The 18097-nt window shown below is 32.6% G+C and overlaps 1 long non-coding RNA gene across 1 annotated transcript; it reads left to right on the forward strand.

Moving 5' to 3' along the window:
• Positions 1 to 1089: 1089 nt before the first annotated feature.
• On the forward strand, positions 1090 to 6317 carry LOC127704341 (uncharacterized). The gene is made up of 3 exons (XR_007983236.1): positions 1090 to 1334; positions 2930 to 3035; positions 5753 to 6317. It is a non-coding gene; the product is annotated as an uncharacterized LOC127704341 (long non-coding RNA).
• Positions 6318 to 18097: the final 11780 nt, after the last annotated feature.

Genomic DNA, 18097 nt, shown 5'->3' on the forward strand with positions numbered 1-18097 from the left:
AGTCATTCTCGTGGGGATTTATTTTCCCCTTATTTGAACTAATCACAGCATCAGATTGAATCCAATCAATTTATGACGAAGAATATATCTACATACATGTCAAAAAATTGAAATTAATTAAAGTTGTATATGAGACAATATATTTTCGCTGGAAGATTTATTTCAACAGAATATTCGTTTTATGCGGTTTTGTCACGATTTCAGTTCTTACTATATTCGATTGTTAATTTCAACCAACACCCACGATAACAAGCAAGTCCGACTTGATTTATTTTCAATAGACTTTCTGCCAGGTAAAGTTTTAAAACTGCATTTCAGTCTGAAGATGAAATTAAATCTCTCCAAAAAAAAGTTGAGAATATTACGCTGCATAAAACTTTGCAGTTTAACAGTGAAAAGAAGTTATTTGATAATATGAATTTACGGTAACATTTGATTTAAATATAATATACTTTCAACAAATATGATATTTCGAGAATAATGACCACCATATGACAATAATGATAGAACCAAGAGGGTTATATCCAGTGGGCAATAAACATGTTTCTTATCATCTGATTATAAGTACTATCATGGGGATGCTAATCTTAATGAAACAGTGTGTGTTATATCCTTCTGACTGACCCAAGACACAGTAATAACATGGAAGTATTATATTGAATACTTCTATGGTTATTCTTACACTACCTATAACCGAGTACGGCAGAAAGTGATTTTCCCCCGATTATAGTACTGATTTTCCTCGATTTTGTACTGATTTTTCATGATAAATTTTACACTATAGTTCTGTTATTTAATTTAAGTAGCTTGATCTAATCAATTGGTTAAAGATCATTTATTCTGTCTGGTCAGCAGTCATTAGTAAGTGATATCCTGAGGTGGGATTGCTTTGAAGTTACATCATGACCTTCCTTGTTCTTTGTTTTGATGCTGTTGCAGCTGATTTGAGTCAAACAAAATATGTTTTAGTCTGCGTTTAGAAAACTGGGAGTATAAATTAGATTTTTTTTCATGAAATTTTTTTCAAATATAATAATCTGAAAAATGCAAGTAGAAATTTGGACAACATATGCATTTAAATGTCTTACGTCTTTAAAGTTGTAGAACTTCCGCGATACACTAATAATCGAGGATTATGCTGTGGCCAGTGGGGGATTATGTCATATCCATATAGGCGCGTGTTTTGTTATCACAACCAGTAAACGAGGTCATTCTGTTGCGTACTTTGGTCAAAGAAAGAGAAAGATGGAGTCCCCTAGAAATGAAAATAAGCTGAATGGAATTTCGTTTTCAAGGAAGAAGAGTCCGAAGCTTACTTATGCCGGAGAGTTCTGGTAAGATATACTTTTTAATCCATAGAAAATATGAAGAGAAAAAAATTCATTGATATTTAAAATATGATTTCTGAATATGAATATAAAAAACCGAGGTTTGCCCAAGTTCATTTAGAATACAAAAATGTTTGTCATATTTTTATGTTATGGTATATGTTAATGAATAAGAAATGGAGGTATACAGTTAATTCGGGATTGTTTTGTCTTGAGTAGCCAAACATTCCCATTTTTTTTAACATTTCTTTATTCATCTATGTGAACACTTCGGATTTTGAGATGTTGCAGAATTCTAAGTTGCACACATATCATAATACTCATCAAGTTGTCAATACTGGCAAATATTATTCGATTGAAATTTTCATAGTTCTATTGACGAGATTTACTTTTAGTGGAGACCAAGTGTCGAGTTAAAAAAGTGAATATCGAGTTGTCAAAAGTGAGTATCGAGTAAAACAGTGAGTATCGAGTAAAAAAAGTGAGTAATAACTCGATACTCACTTTTTGAAGGGGAAATTTATTTTAACTTTATTCCTTTGGCATGATTCATTTTATCAAGGATGTATATTAGTATTTTAGTTATATATCCTTGGTTATATTGACCATCAACATGAATAATGACTAACTTAGTTCTTAGGGATAGTAATATGATACTGATAGGACCACTTGAAAAGTAAACATTTCAAACAAAACAGTAGTCAGAATAGTTCGCAAGAAACACCCAATTACTTGGGAACTATATTCCACGAACAAGGGGAATTAATTGTGGTCTGAAGCCTATTAGACACCAAAATGTTGGTATTTCTAATGAAACTTTACATTTACTTAGCATGATATCTTAGTAGCATATTAAGTGCCAAATTTTATTACTTTCTGACCGTTATTAAAACAGTTTGGAATGTTTTATATAATTGCATATGTCTGCGGAGAATGCTATTTGCAAAGTTTTAAGACCTCAGTCAATAGATATAAGAAGATTTGGTATGAGTGCCAATGAGACAACTCTCCATCCAAGTCACAATTTGTAAAAGTAAACCATTATCTAATTTAAACTAAATGAAAGTTATGGCTGCTGGATGTTATAAAGGAAATTGGGCAACATTTATATTTGTTAGGTTATTTATTTGCCTTGATCCAGTAGCCATAACTTTTATTTAGTTTAATTGTTAAAGCTTACTGCCACTTGTGTGCCAGTTTTGTGCAAACTTATATCCCTCTAGTGCTTAAATCAGAAGTGGTCAATATGATAAGTGTACAGATATAATAAGCATTATTGTGGGTAAATTAATACTGAAAAGTTTCTTTATTTCCACTGCCTATCCTTATTGCTTATGTATACATGTACTTCAAAACAACTTAAAAGTAAATTAAGACTTGACACTTTTCAATTTTAAGATATTTTGCTCTTTATATTTTTATACGTGGTTGTACGTTATAATCTCCCAGGGTCAACTCGTTTTTGGAAAACTTATTGAAAATGCACCATAAGGTACTCTCATTCACTCTGATAATGACCTATATACCCTTATTTTTGTATGCACTGTTCTAACTAATTTTTAAGCACTGTTTAAAACTGTGTATAATTTGTATTAAAACAGATGAATCACCAAAGAAAAGAAAAACTCAAAGTTCTAATAGTGGCCTGGGTGCAGTGTATTCGAATTATCAACAGTGCTCCTCAAATAAAGAAAATAAAAGAAAAAGGTGAGGTTATAAATTTGTCAAATTTCCTTTTTATAACATCAATTTATCACCGTTAACAATCAGGGGAATTACTTAAATGAGTGATATCTTAAATCACTGGTTCAGTAACATTTGAATGTTATGTAACTTTAGATATATACTAATGATCCAGAGACTAATCACGTTTGCTAAAATTATCAGAACCAACATCTGTGTTTAAAGGATGACCGGTCATGTCAGGTGATGAACTTGTACTGAATCTGGGATAATGACATGAAAATCACTTGTATAAATATATATAATAATTCTATTTTATTTCAAAGAATCATTTTAAAGAGGTTTCTTTTTTTCAATTTTACTCATAATAAGATATAATATAAACCTGTATGTTTAAAATTTTAGTAAAACTACAAAATACAAAGTTATTTTTTTATCAAGGCTTCAGACCCCAATTAAGTTGATATTTTTGCTATTTATAAGTGATTATTTCAAAAATTTCACTGACTGTTTAAACTTACTATTAAAAAAAAGCCCAGAAGATACAGTTTGAATATAGATATGTAAGACAAGTATCCAACAGAGACCAACTGAGGTTGATGTTAGAATCTTTATGTGTGTGTGAAGAACTTTCATATTCTTTTTAATAGGTTTCTAATTTTTATATAACTATTTTGAAGAAAAAAAATCAAGCCTGTAGTTCAGTAGTTGTCGTTGGTTCACAGCTGTCATATTTGTTTTTCGTAAATTGTTTTGTTATAAATTAGGCCGTTAGTTACGTCAATTGAATAGCTTTATATTTTCATGTCGGTCCTTTAATAGCCGACTATTACGGTACTATATAGCCATACAGTATGGGTTTTTCTCATTGTTGAAGGCCGTACAGTTACCTATAATTGCCTACATCCACTTCATTTGAACTTTGGTAAATAGTTGTCATATTTGCAATCATACCACATCTCCTTATTTTTTAAACAATCATAGACACACAAAAAGTAAAGAAATGCATGTTATGTTCTTCTTGTATATTTTATGATGGTATGATACTAAATTCCTAATCTTGATTTCATATAATTGAGGTCTGGAACAGGCATGTCAGTAACTGCTAGTAGTCCTTTGTTAATTGCTGTATCATTGTCCTTTTGTTTAGTTTCTTCTGTTACCTATTCTAACATCGGACCTAGACTTCTTAAAAACTGAGTTTTTCTAAACTTTATCATCAAATATGTATCAAGGGTTTCCAGCATTTAAATTAGATTTAAAAATACCTTTCCAGAGCTTCTGGTAAAGCGATCCTTATCGATATGCCAGTTTGTGGTAAATCATTTTAAGTAGTACAGTTAGAAATTTATTGTGATCCAACAATTAATATACACTTACATTGACTATATTTTCCCCCGGTGCAACGCGTTGCGGGGGACATAGAAATATTGGCGTCCGACCTTCCGTCCCATCTACTAAGCGCTGTCACGTGTACAATTCATGCCAGATTTTTATGAGACTTATTTCATAGTTTTAAATTAGCAATTTCTTGAACGAATTTAAAAAGCCGTGCCTTTCATTTATTTTTAAAGAGTTATGCCCCTTAGAAATATTAATTATGGTGAAAATTGCCAAATGAATGCTCTAATGTGAACAATTCTTGCCAGAGTTTTGAAAATTTATACTATAGGTAAATATTAGCAATGTTTTGGACGAGTTCGAAAATCAGTGCCAATCAATTGCCCTTGGAAATATTAATCATATGGAAAATTGCATTGTTAGCGCTCTCATTTGTTCAATTCTTGCCAGAATTTTATGAAACTTATATCAAAGGTTTATACCAGCAATATGTTTAAGATATCAAGTATGAATATTACATGTATTAGGTCAATATTCTTTAAAAATAAACGTCTTTTGAAATGGCACATGTGACCTCTTGAAAGAAGTAGGATCAAGAAGTCCTATATTTGGTCCTTATGTCAAATTTTTCAATATTCAATCAAAGACTTATATTCATATCTTAAAAAGGCAAATTTGAAAAGACTACATATTTTTTTCCTCGAAATTTTAGTTTAAAAAAATGAATATTTAATACATGCATTGTAGCCAGATTGCTTGTATTTATGCATTTATAGGCCTTTTTATCTGAATAATATTGGTCACATACTAAGAGTAATAAAAACTTATCAAATTAGATATATGGTTCAAATTCACACTATTACAAAACATATGGTTGTCCATTCATGCTGCCAATACCTTTGTAAACACCCTGTTGAAATTAGTCAAAAATTGTTTATTCAAAATTAAGGTTTTTCTTCATAAGAGTGTATAACTTTGATGGATTGTGATGACACTGACCGAAAAATAGTAGTTTTTAATTTGGCATTTCCTCAATTTAAAAGGAAAATTAAGAATTTAAGTAAAATATTCTGCCAAAATATAAGTCCCTTATCTTGTACCATGTCCTTTGTCTGATGCTATTCAACAAATCCGACTAGCTGTTGAACATATAGCAATAGTTAAAATCATCAACTGTTTCTGGTATTTGATGTAATTAAACTAAACTTTAAAATTAAAAAAAAATATATGCTTTTATGAAATAAGGTGTTTTTACAAGTAACGTAATTAAAAAAAAATGAAGCAACATGTACCGTTACTCTGAATAGAAATGCATTTACAAAGAATGGTATTATCCTCACTATCTAAATCATCTTTTTTTTCGGAAATAGATCATTAGAATAATTTGTTTTCTTTTTTAGATTTTACTTTCTATGAGTACCCACAGCATCTTCAAGCAGAACAATGGATATTGATCAGACCAGACAGTCTGGAGAATTTACCATGAATAGAAGTAACAAAAGTGACAGCAACACATTCGATTGGTTTAATGGATATTTTGGACAGGAGTAGCAGACTGGTACATTGATTCCAAAATCTTGAACAAACAACAACTGAACACATTCTTGTCTCTTTTAAGTGGGATAATGTTAATCTTTACAAAATGCCAGCACAATTGAAATTAATATGGGATAGTTGAAAGAAGAAATTTCAAAATGATACATATTATCACAATGTTGAATTTAGACAATCTCTATTTTTGTGAAACAGTTTTTTTTAAACTTTAAATACTGTGATGATCTACAAAACATTATTAAAAGATGAACATGTAAGTCTCAAGTGTGATCCAGTTTTTAACCGCTTTTCGCTTGAAAAAAAATCAAGTTTTTTTAAATTAATTTTATGAAGTGACAACAATTGTTTTTACTGGATTTACATTGAATAAATAATATTATCCAGACATTAAAATAAAAATGTTGAAATTGATTTCACTTCATTTTATTTTCATTTTTTCGCAATGTTTTTATCATTTTTTTTTAACCTTTCTAAGTGAGAAAGTCAGACTTCTTGATGCTTCTAGTTGTTACACACTACATTTAAAACATTGTCACATTTCATATGGTATATTCTGGCTTTCATTGTATTTTGTGTTTTTTGTATTTTGGTGAAATTGCAAATTGTGTTCTTACCAATGAAACTTAACAGTTAATTGTGCTTGATTTTTTTTTTCTTAAACAATGAAAAACCCTTTTAATTAAAAATTAATATGTAAAGGTAAAGTTCATCCCAAAGGTTGCTTTTATTCATTTTCATAAAATTATAAATAATTAAAAAAAAATTTGGAAAGTTTGGAACTATTTGATTTGATTACCATTGAGACAGCTTTCCACGAAAGTTCAAATGATGTAACCGTAGGCATACGACCTTCAACGACATGAGAAAAATCCATACTGTATGGTCATCTATAAAAGACCCTGACATTAAACACCAATTCAACTGAGAAGAATAACGGCCTAATTTATTACAATTTACGATAAACAATATGACAGACATGAATCAACAACAACCACTGAACAACGGGCTCCTGACTTGGGATAGTCACATAACGGAGGTGGCAGGGTGAAACATGTTTGTGATCGCTCAACCCTCTCCTAGCTGGGACAGTGTGTGTAACAGCACACCATAAGAATAAGCATTTATTTAGTACAGTATCATTTTAAAACAACAGCTTTCAAAAATTCACTTAATTTTGATGGCAAGTATTAGTAACCAATCAATATATACAAAGATATGAATCACCTGTGTGCAATTTTGATAGATATATATTATGCAAATGTTGAAATTTAAATTACAATACTTAAATGACTACTTACCCATTTTTCATCAGTATTCTGATATATTAAAGTATAGAAATCGACCCTATGTAAAAGTTTCAAAGTCAACGAATCATGACTGGGGGAGGGAAAATAATCATTATGGAGATGAGATGTGCAAAATCTAGTACCACTGCACATCTAATGTAATAACCGTTAATGTTCAGCCTTAAACTGACCAAATCACAAACATAAACCTGTAAACTAACTATGCATTTTCGAAATCAATAGACAGTGATTGGGGGAGGGATAATCGCCATGGAAATAATTTCCAGTGTCTTTTTATAAATGGTTACTAGAGTGACATCCCTAAATTATTCCGCTTCTGACTGAACTAAACAGCAATACACATTGCTATGAGTTGATGCTCTAGTGAATATAAATGTGTAAACCTAATTTTGTGACTGAATTCAGTCATTATATTTTTTTTTACTGCTGCAGAATTGGTCTTTTCAACAAATATTTCCTGAATTTGTATTGACTGAATTCAGTCATCTGTATTATAGATGTGTATACTATGTAATCACACTTGGTGTAATTTAAGTCTTAGAAAACACTCTAATTTAGTACAATTTCTTGTAGCTTCTATCAAATGCTGTGTGACTGAATTCAGTCAACATTTTGTGAAAATAATGAACAGGATAAAGAGTTAATTTCATTTAAGCTGTTATCCTGTTATATGTTGCTTGTATTAATCTATAATCCGAATTCTGTTTCATCTGAATTAACAGTAATAGGTTTTAGTTAAGAAGCAACAAGTACAAATGTATTTGATAGATATTTTACGAATAAAATGGTAATGTTACTTTCTATTGTACTTATTGAATTATGTGATATAAAGATGCAATCAGGTGACTGAATTCTGTCACTCAAAAAATTATCACCGTACAATGCTATTTTATTTTTTGTAAGTGGATCATATTAATGGGGTCATTAATATGAATATATTCTGTGTTAACGTTTTCATCCATTTTAAATAAAATGCGCATTGCATACAATGTTGAATGTTAAATGGTATTCTATAATGAATAATATATCTACTCAGTTCAACCCTTGAATTTTGACAAATCAGAAAATTGACAAGTTGAACCAGACGGTGTTGTATACGCCAAGACGAGCATCATATTTTCAACTTTTGTTTCATTTTGTAGACTGTGTACCTCAAATTTTTTAACTGAAAAAAAAAATGTCTTCATCGGGAACTCTCCAGCTGAAACCTACACTCTTCAGTTTAGCAGGGACAATACTCTGTTTTTTTAATTTTGTCATTTTTGCGCATGGGATCGTTAAAGACACTGTCAGTGGTTCAAAGTATTGCTTGTCAAAGACATGTCTACTAAGTTAGTGAATGCTGCATTCGAATAGGGACTGTTCTATTCATTCTCAGAAATTTTGCAATCTTTTGACATAGAAATTACCCTTTTCTGTTTAAAATAGATATTCTACATTATAAGGTGTCGACATTAAGTTAGTAATGGAACTTGAATAACTTTGAAAAGTTTAATTTGTTTAAAGCCTTAAACAAAAGGTTGCCACATATGTAATATGATGGACACACCAACCTTTAAAGTCAGGTCCCTTTAATGTTGCCTTATCCTCGGAAATCTGAAATATCTGCTCAATACTTATTGCTTTCCCCTAAAATAGCTGACAAATATTTAAAATAGTTCTGCTTTAAAATTCATCTATTCTCCTAGTTATTCAAAATTATTAGAGGTTAAGCTTTTTCATGTCCAACGGCACATATTACAGTGTTATCTGGATTCACCATTATACGATGCGGGAAAATTGCTATTGTCAAATTCAATTTAAAAAAAATAGATTCGTGTTTAAAAAAACTACGAGATGTGTTTGAAACGTCTAAGATATACAATGATTGATGTATTCATTGTTGGTCTTTAACGCCACTTTTATCATTATTTTTCTATTTCATGGTGACCAGGTTTTTTTGTGTGTAGAAAGCTGGGACGCCCGGAGAGAACCACTGACCTTCGGCAAGGAAACTGTCAATCCTAGTCAATTAAGATTGGAGTCGAACCAAGCTACCACGTGTAGGGTTCGAACTCTGAGATAAAGCAATGAAGCAGTAATTTTCACTAATGAAAGAAACTTGTTTCTCACTTTATCCAGTTTTCGTTTGATATATAGTTTTATTTTCTATTATTCAAGTTGAAGAAGCCAAGACGTTTTAAAAACGAATTGAAGAAAAAAAGGTAGCCAAGTGCATAGTTCTTTCAAACATATTCTTTTATCGCTGAGATGCTGTCTCGTCATGCCAAGAAATTGCCTCCGTTGAAATTTTGCAAACATCCCATAGAGCAAATTACATGGATGATTAATATTGACCATTTGGTATATGGCCGTTTTCTAAGCGACACGTACTTGCAGGTCATAAATTAGTTTGTTGAATGAAATCAAATCTTTAACTACTAATAGGTGCCGTAGGAGGTCCACCGGAATTTTTAGCGAGGATTTCTTGGCATGTAACAGATAGAAAACTCAGGATTCCAATTTATAGAACAGACAAGGGGCAGTGGCAAATATTTCGTGTATATTATGAACACAGAGAAGATTACCCCGGCACCCTTTGAAAAAAAAAAATCCTTCTTTTTCTTCTATGTGCCTTCGGACTTTATGTTTTGAACTGTAGTTTCACTTTCCATATTCGGTATTCATTCTAATGTAAGCTCCACGTGGCAAAAATCACGTGATGCAGGAATGTAGTATCTTGGAGTTAGGCTATTTCTTTCTTTTCGGGCGGGGACTCCAAGCAGACAACATGCATTTATATAACGGCACTGTAGATTTTCTTATTAAATAAAGAAAGTTCCCGGTCCGGTACATGAATAGATTGGTTAGAAAGCAAGATTTTAATTTTAATTAGATTGGAAAGCCTTATTTGGGGGTTGAAATTGGAGAGCACCAAAAAAAGAAAGGAGGGGGGGGGGGGGTTCCACAGGGAATATTTTTATCTTATGAACTCAACATTCGAAAGTTTTTTTTTTATTTAATTAAAAGAGAGAAAAACAAATGTAAGACAAATTGTGAATGATCTTTCTTCCTTTATCACGTGAGGGAATCTCGCATATATCTGGTTTACCGTCAAACCGAGCACATGTCTTTTGGTTATTTCTGTCACTAGGTGGCTGTCTCATTGACGTTTACCCCATATTTTTTCATTGAAGCACAATGCACACGTATATGTTTTAGAACATGAAGTTAAGGTTAAAACTTTCATGTCATGAATAATAAAGTGAAAAAAAAAGCAAAAAAGAGACTCAAAGAACTAAATAGAAAAAGACGAAATGATCTGATTTTCAAAAATGACCTGTTTGGTCGCTCGTAATCGATTGTCTACAAATATAGTTCCTGTCATTTGTAATGAATGTAAACTTTAATATCTGTGGGGTTTTTTTTCATATAAAATTTTATGGTTAAAATTATTAGTTATGTTATTTCTTTTATAGTGGATTTTAAGATATTTTTTATTATGCTTTAGAACATTAGGGCATTGTGGGACTATGTGTCAAAGGTGTATGATTGAGGGGGCAACTCGTTCTATAAAAGCCGTGACTGGTCCCATGTGTCTTGTGACATCATTTCATGTCTAAGCAGTCCCAAACAAGTACATTTTTGAGTATACGCCAAGACGAGCATCATATTTTCAACTTTTGTTTCATTTTGTAGACTGTGTACCTCAAATTTTTTAACTGAAAAAAAAAATGTCTTCATCGGGAACTCTCCAGCTGAAACCTACACTCTTCAGTTTAGCAGGGACAATACTCTGTTTTTTTAATTTTGTCATTTTTGCGCATGGGATCGTTAAAGACACTGTCAGTGGTTCAAAGTATTGCTTGTCAAAGACATGTCTACTAAGTTAGTGAATGCTGCATTCGAATAGGGACTGTTCTATTCATTCTCAGAAATTTTGCAATCTTTTGACATAGAAATTACCCTTTTCTGTTTAAAATAGATATTCTACATTATAAGGTGTCGACATTAAGTTAGTAATGGAACTTGAATAACTTTGAAAAGTTTAATTTGTTTTAAGCCTTAAACAAAAGGTTGCCACATATGTAATATGATGGACACACCAACCTTTAAAGTCAGGTCCCTTTAATGTTGCCTTATCCTCGGAAATCTGAAATATCTGCTCAATACTTATTGCTTTCCCCTAAAATAGCTGACAAATATTTAAAATAGTTCTGCTTTAAAATTCATCTATTCTCCTAGTTATTCAAAATTATTAGAGGTTAAGCTTTTTCATGTTCAACGGCACATATTACAGTGTTATCTGGATTCACCATTATACGATGCGGGAAAATTGCTATTGTCAAATTCAATTTAAAAAAAATAGATTCGTGTTTAAAAAAACTACGAGATGTGTTTGAAACGTCTAAGATATACAATGATTGATGTATTCATTGTTGGTCTTTAACGCCACTTTTATCATTATTTTTCTATTTCATGGTGACCAGGTTTTTTTGTGTGTAGAAAGCTGGGACGCCCGGAGAGAACCACTGACCTTCGGCAAGGAAACTGTCAATCCTAGTCAATTAAGATTGGAGTCGAACCAAGCTACCACGTGTAGGGTTCGAACTCTGAGATAAAGCAATGAAGCAGTAATTTTCACTAATGAAAGAAACTTGTTTCTCACTTTATCCAGTTTTCGTTTGATATATAGTTTTATTTTCTATTATTCAAGTTGAAGAAGCCAAGACGTTTTAAAAACGAATTGAAGAAAAAAAGGTAGCCAAGTGCATAGTTCTTTCAAACATATTCTTTTATCGCTGAGATGCTGTCTCGTCATGCCAAGAAATTGCCTCCGTTGAAATTTTGCAAACATCCCATAGAGCAAATTACATGGATGATTAATATTGACCATTTGGTATATGGCCGTTTTCTAAGCGACACGTACTTGCAGGTCATAAATTAGTTTGTTGAATGAAATCAAATCTTTAACTACTAATAGGTGCCGTAGGAGGTCCACCGGAATTTTTAGCGAGGATTTCTTGGCATGTAACAGATAGAAAACTCAGGATTCCAATTTATAGAACAGACAAGGGGCAGTGGCAAATATTTCGTGTATATTATGAACACAGAGAAGATTACCCCGGCACCCTTTGAAAAAAAAAATCCTTCTTTTTCTTCTATGTGCCTTCGAACTTTATGTTTTGAACTGTAGTTTCACTTTCCATATTCGGTATTCATTCTAATGTAAGCTCCACGTGGCAAAAATCACGTGATGCAGGAATGTAGTATCTTGGAGTTAGGCTATTTCTTTCTTTTCGGGCGGGGACTCCAAGCAGACAACATGCATTTATATAACGGCACTGTAGATTTTCTTATTAAATAAAGAAAGTTCCCGGTCCGGTACATGAATAGATTGGTTAGAAAGCAAGATTTTAATTTTAATTAGATTGGAAAGCCTTATTTGGGGGTTGAAATTGGAGAGCACCAAAAAAAGAAAGGAGGGGGGGGGGGGGGGGGGGTTGTTCCACAGGGAATATTTTTATCTTATGAACTCAACATTCGAAAGTTTTTTTTTTATTTAATTAAAAGAGAGAAAAACAAATGTAAGACAAATTGTGAATGATCTTTCTTCCTTTATCACGTGAGGGAATCTCGCATATATCTGGTTTACCGTCAAACCGAGCACATGTCTTTTGGTTATTTCTGTCACTAGGTGGCTGTCTCATTGACGTTTACCCCATATTTTTTCATTGAAGCACAATGCACACGTATATGTTTTAGAACATGAAGTTAAGGTTAAAACTTTCATGTCATGAATAATAAAGTGAAAAAAAAAGCAAAAAAGAGACTCAAAGAACTAAATAGAAAAAGACGAAATGATCTGATTTTCAAAAATGACCTGTTTGGTCGCTCGTAATCGATTGTCTACAAATATAGTTCCTGTCATTTGTAATGAATGTAAACTTTAATATCTGTGGGGTTTTTTTTCATATAAAATTTTATGGTTAAAATTATTAGTTATGTTATTTCTTTTATAGTGGATTTTAAGATATTTTTTATTATGCTTTAGAACATTAGGGCATTGTGGGACTATGTGTCAAAGGTGTATGATTGAGGGGGCAACTCGTTCTATAAAAGCCGTGACTGGTCCCATGTGTCTTGTGACATCATTTCATGTCTAAGCAGTCCCAAACAAGTACATTTTTGAGTATACGCCAAGACGAGCATCATATTTTCAACTTTTGTTTCATTTTGTAGACTGTGTACCTCAAATTTTTTAACTGAAAAAAAAAATGTCTTCATCGGGAACTCTCCAGCTGAAACCTACACTCTTCAGTTTAGCAGGGACAATACTCTGTTTTTTTAATTTTGTCATTTTTGCGCATGGGATCGTTAAAGACACTGTCAGTGGTTCAAAGTATTGCTTGTCAAAGACATGTCTACTAAGTTAGTGAATGCTGCATTCGAATAGGGACTGTTCTATTCATTCTCAGAAATTTTGCAATCTTTTGACATAGAAATTACCCTTTTCTGTTTAAAATAGTTATTCTACATTATAAGGTGTCGACATTAAGTTAGTAATGGAACTTGAATAACTTTGAAAAGTTTAATTTGTTTTAAGCCTTAAACAAAAGGTTGCCACATATGTAATATGATGGACACACCAACCTTTAAAGTCAGGTCCCTTTAATGTTGCCTTATCCTCGGAAATCTGAAATATCTGCTCAATACTTATTGCTTTCCCCTAAAATAGCTGACAAATATTTAAAATAGTTCTGCTTTAAAATTCATCTATTCTCCTAGTTATTCAAAATTATTAGAGGTTAAGCTTTTTCATGTTCAACGGCACATATTACAGTGTTATCTGGATTCACCATTATACGATGCGGGAAAATTGCTATTGTCAAATTCAATTTAAAAAAAATAGATTCGTGTTTAAAAAAACTACGAGATGTGTTTGAAACGTCTAAGATATACAATGATTGATGTATTCATTGTTGGTCTTTAACGCCACTTTTATCATTATTTTTCTATTTCATGGTGACCAGGTTTTTTTGTGTGTAGAAAGCTGGGACGCCCGGAGAGAACCACTGACCTTCGGCAAGGAAACTGTCAATCCTAGTCAATTAAGATTGGAGTCGAACCAAGCTACCACGTGTAGGGTTCGAACTCTGAGATAAAGCAATGAAGCAGTAATTTTCACTAATGAAAGAAACTTGTTTCTCACTTTATCCAGTTTTCGTTTGATATATAGTTTTATTTTCTATTATTCAAGTTGAAGAAGCCAAGACGTTTTAAAAACGAATTGAAGAAAAAAAGGTAGCCAAGTGCATAGTTCTTTCAAACATATTCTTTTATCGCTGAGATGCTGTCTCGTCATGCCAAGAAATTGCCTCCGTTGAAATTTTGCAAACATCCCATAGAGCAAATTACATGGATGATTAATATTGACCATTTGGTATATGGCCGTTTTCTAAGCGACACGTACTTGCAGGTCATAAATTAGTTTGTTGAATGAAATCAAATCTTTAACTACTAATAGGTGCCGTAGGAGGTCCACCGGAATTTTTAGCGAGGATTTCTTGGCATGTAACAGATAGAAAACTCAGGATTCCAATTTATAGAACAGACAAGGGGCAGTGGCAAATATTTCGTGTATATTATGAACACAGAGAAGATTACCCCGGCACCCTTTGAAAAAAAAAATCCTTCTTTTTCTTCTATGTGCCTTCGAACTTTATGTTTTGAACTGTAGTTTCACTTTCCATATTCGGTATTCATTCTAATGTAAGCTCCACGTGGCAAAAATCACGTGATGCAGGAATGTAGTATCTTGGAGTTAGGCTATTTCTTTCTTTTCGGGCGGGGACTCCAAGCAGACAACATGCATTTATATAACGGCACTGTAGATTTTCTTATTAAATAAAGAATGTTCCCGGTCCGGTACATGAATAGATTGGTTAGAAAGCAAGATTTTAATTTTAATTAGATTGGAAAGCCTTATTTGGGGGTTGAAATTGGAGAGCACCAAAAAAAGAAAGGAGGGGGGGGGGGGGGGGGGGTTGTTCCACAGGGAATATTTTTATCTTATGAACTCAACATTCGAAAGTTTTTTTTTTATTTAATTAAAAGAGAGAAAAACAAATGTAAGACAAATTGTGAATGATCTTTCTTCCTTTATCACGTGAGGGAATCTCGCATATATCTGGTTTACCGTCAAACCGAGCACATGTCTTTTGGTTATTTCTGTCACTAGGTGGCTGTCTCATTGACGTTTACCCCATATTTTTTCATTGAAGCACAATGCACACGTATATGTTTTAGAACATGAAGTTAAGGTTAAAACTTTCATGTCATGAATAATAAAGTGAAAAAAAAAGCAAAAAAGAGACTCAAAGAACTAAATAGAAAAAGACGAAATGATCTGATTTTCAAAAATGACCTGTTTGGTCGCTCGTAATCGATTGTCTACAAATATAGTTCCTGTCATTTGTAATGAATGTAAACTTTAATATCTGTGGGGTTTTTTTTCATATAAAATTTTATGGTTAAAATTATTAGTTATGTTATTTCTTTTATAGTGGATTTTAAGATATTTTTTATTATGCTTTAGAACATTAGGGCATTGTGGGACTATGTGTCAAAGGTGTATGATTGAGGGGGCAACTCGTTCTATAAAAGCCGTGACTGGTCCCATGTGTCTTGTGACATCATTTCATGTCTAAGCAGTCCCAAACAAGTACATTTTTGAGTATACGCCAAGACGAGCATCATATTTTCAACTTTTGTTTCATTTTGTAGACTGTGTACCTCAAATTTTTTAACTGAAAAAAAAAATGTCTTCATCGGGAACTCTCCAGCTGAAACCTACACTCTTCAGTTTAGCAGGGACAATACTCTGTTTTTTTAATTTTGTCATTTTTGCGCATGGGATCGTTAAAGACACTGTCAGTGGTTCAAAGTATTGCTTGTCAAAGACATGTCTACTAAGTTAGTGAATGCTGCATTCGAATAGGGACTGTTCTATTCATTCTCAGAAATTTTGCAATCTTTTGACATAGAAATTACCCTTTTCTGTTTAAAATAGATATTCTACATTATAAGGTGTCGACATTAAGTTAGTAATGGAACTTGAATAACTTTGAAAAGTTTAATTTGTTTTAAGCCTTAAACAAAAGGTTGCCACATATGTAATATGATGGACACACCAACCTTTAAAGTCAGGTCCCTTTAATGTTGCCTTATCCTCGGAAATCTGAAATATCTGCTCAATACTTATTGCTTTCCCCTAAAATAGCTGACAAATATTTAAAATAGTTCTGCTTTAAAATTCATCTATTCTCCTAGTTATTCAAAATTATTAGAGGTTAAGCTTTTTCATGTCCAACGGCACATATTACAGTGTTATCTGGATTCACCATTATACGATGCGGGAAAATTGCTATTGTCAAATTCAATTTAAAAAAAATAGATTCGTGTTTAAAAAAACTACGAGATGTGTTTGAAACGTCTAAGATATACAATGATTGATGTATTCATTGTTGGTCTTTAACGCCACTTTTATCATTATTTTTCTATTTCATGGTGACCAGGTTTTTTTGTGTGTAGAAAGCTGGGACGCCCGGAGAGAACCACTGACCTTCGGCAAGGAAACTGTCAATCCTAGTCAATTAAGATTGGAGTCGAACCAAGCTACCACGTGTAGGGTTCGAACTCTGAGATAAAGCAATGAAGCAGTAATTTTCACTAATGAAAGAAACTTGTTTCTCACTTTATCCAGTTTTCGTTTGATATATAGTTTTATTTTCTATTATTCAAGTTGAAGAAGCCAAGACGTTTTAAAAACGAATTGAAGAAAAAAAGGTAGCCAAGTGCATAGTTCTTTCAAACATATTCTTTTATCGCTGAGATGCTGTCTCGTCATGCCAAGAAATTGCCTCCGTTGAAATTTTGCAAACATCCCATAGAGCAAATTACATGGATGATTAATATTGACCATTTGGTATATGGCCGTTTTCTAAGCGACACGTACTTGCAGGTCATAAATTAGTTTGTTGAATGAAATCAAATCTTTAACTACTAATAGGTGCCGTAGGAGGTCCACCGGAATTTTTAGCGAGGATTTCTTGGCATGTAACAGATAGAAAACTCAGGATTCCAATTTATAGAACAGACAAGGGGCAGTGGCAAATATTTCGTGTATATTATGAACACAGAGAAGATTACCCCGGCACCCTTTGAAAAAAAAAATCCTTCTTTTTCTTCTATGTGCCTTCGGACTTTATGTTTTGAACTGTAGTTTCACTTTCCATATTCGGTATTCATTCTAATGTAAGCTCCACGTGGCAAAAATCACGTGATGCAGGAATGTAGTATCTTGGAGTTAGGCTATTTCTTTCTTTTCGGGCGGGGACTCCAAGCAGACAACATGCATTTATATAACGGCACTGTAGATTTTCTTATTAAATAAAGAAAGTTCCCGGTCCGGTACATGAATAGATTGGTTAGAAAGCAAGATTTTAATTTTAATTAGATTGGAAAGCCTTATTTGGGGGTTGAAATTGGAGAGCACCAAAAAAAGAAAGGAGGGGGGGGGGGGGGGGGGGGGGGGTTCCACAGGGAATATTTTTATCTTATGAACTCAACATATTCGAAAGTTTTTTTTTTATTTAATTAAAAGAGAGAAAAACAAATGTAAGACAAATTGTGAATGATCTTTCTTCCTTTATCACGTGAGGGAATCTCGCATATATCTGGTTTACCGTCAAACCGAGCACATGTCTTTTGGTTATTTCTGTCACTAGGTGGCTGTCTCATTGACGTTTACCCCATATTTTTTCATTGAAGCACAATGCACACGTATATGTTTTAGAACATGAAGTTAAGGTTAAAACTTTCATGTCATGAATAATAAAGTGA

This window comes from Mytilus californianus, unplaced genomic scaffold (assembly GCF_021869535.1).
Source record: "Mytilus californianus isolate M0D057914Y unplaced genomic scaffold, xbMytCali1.0.p SCAF_6, whole genome shotgun sequence".
In the NCBI taxonomy this organism is placed as follows: Eukaryota; Metazoa; Mollusca; class Bivalvia; order Mytilida; family Mytilidae; genus Mytilus; species Mytilus californianus.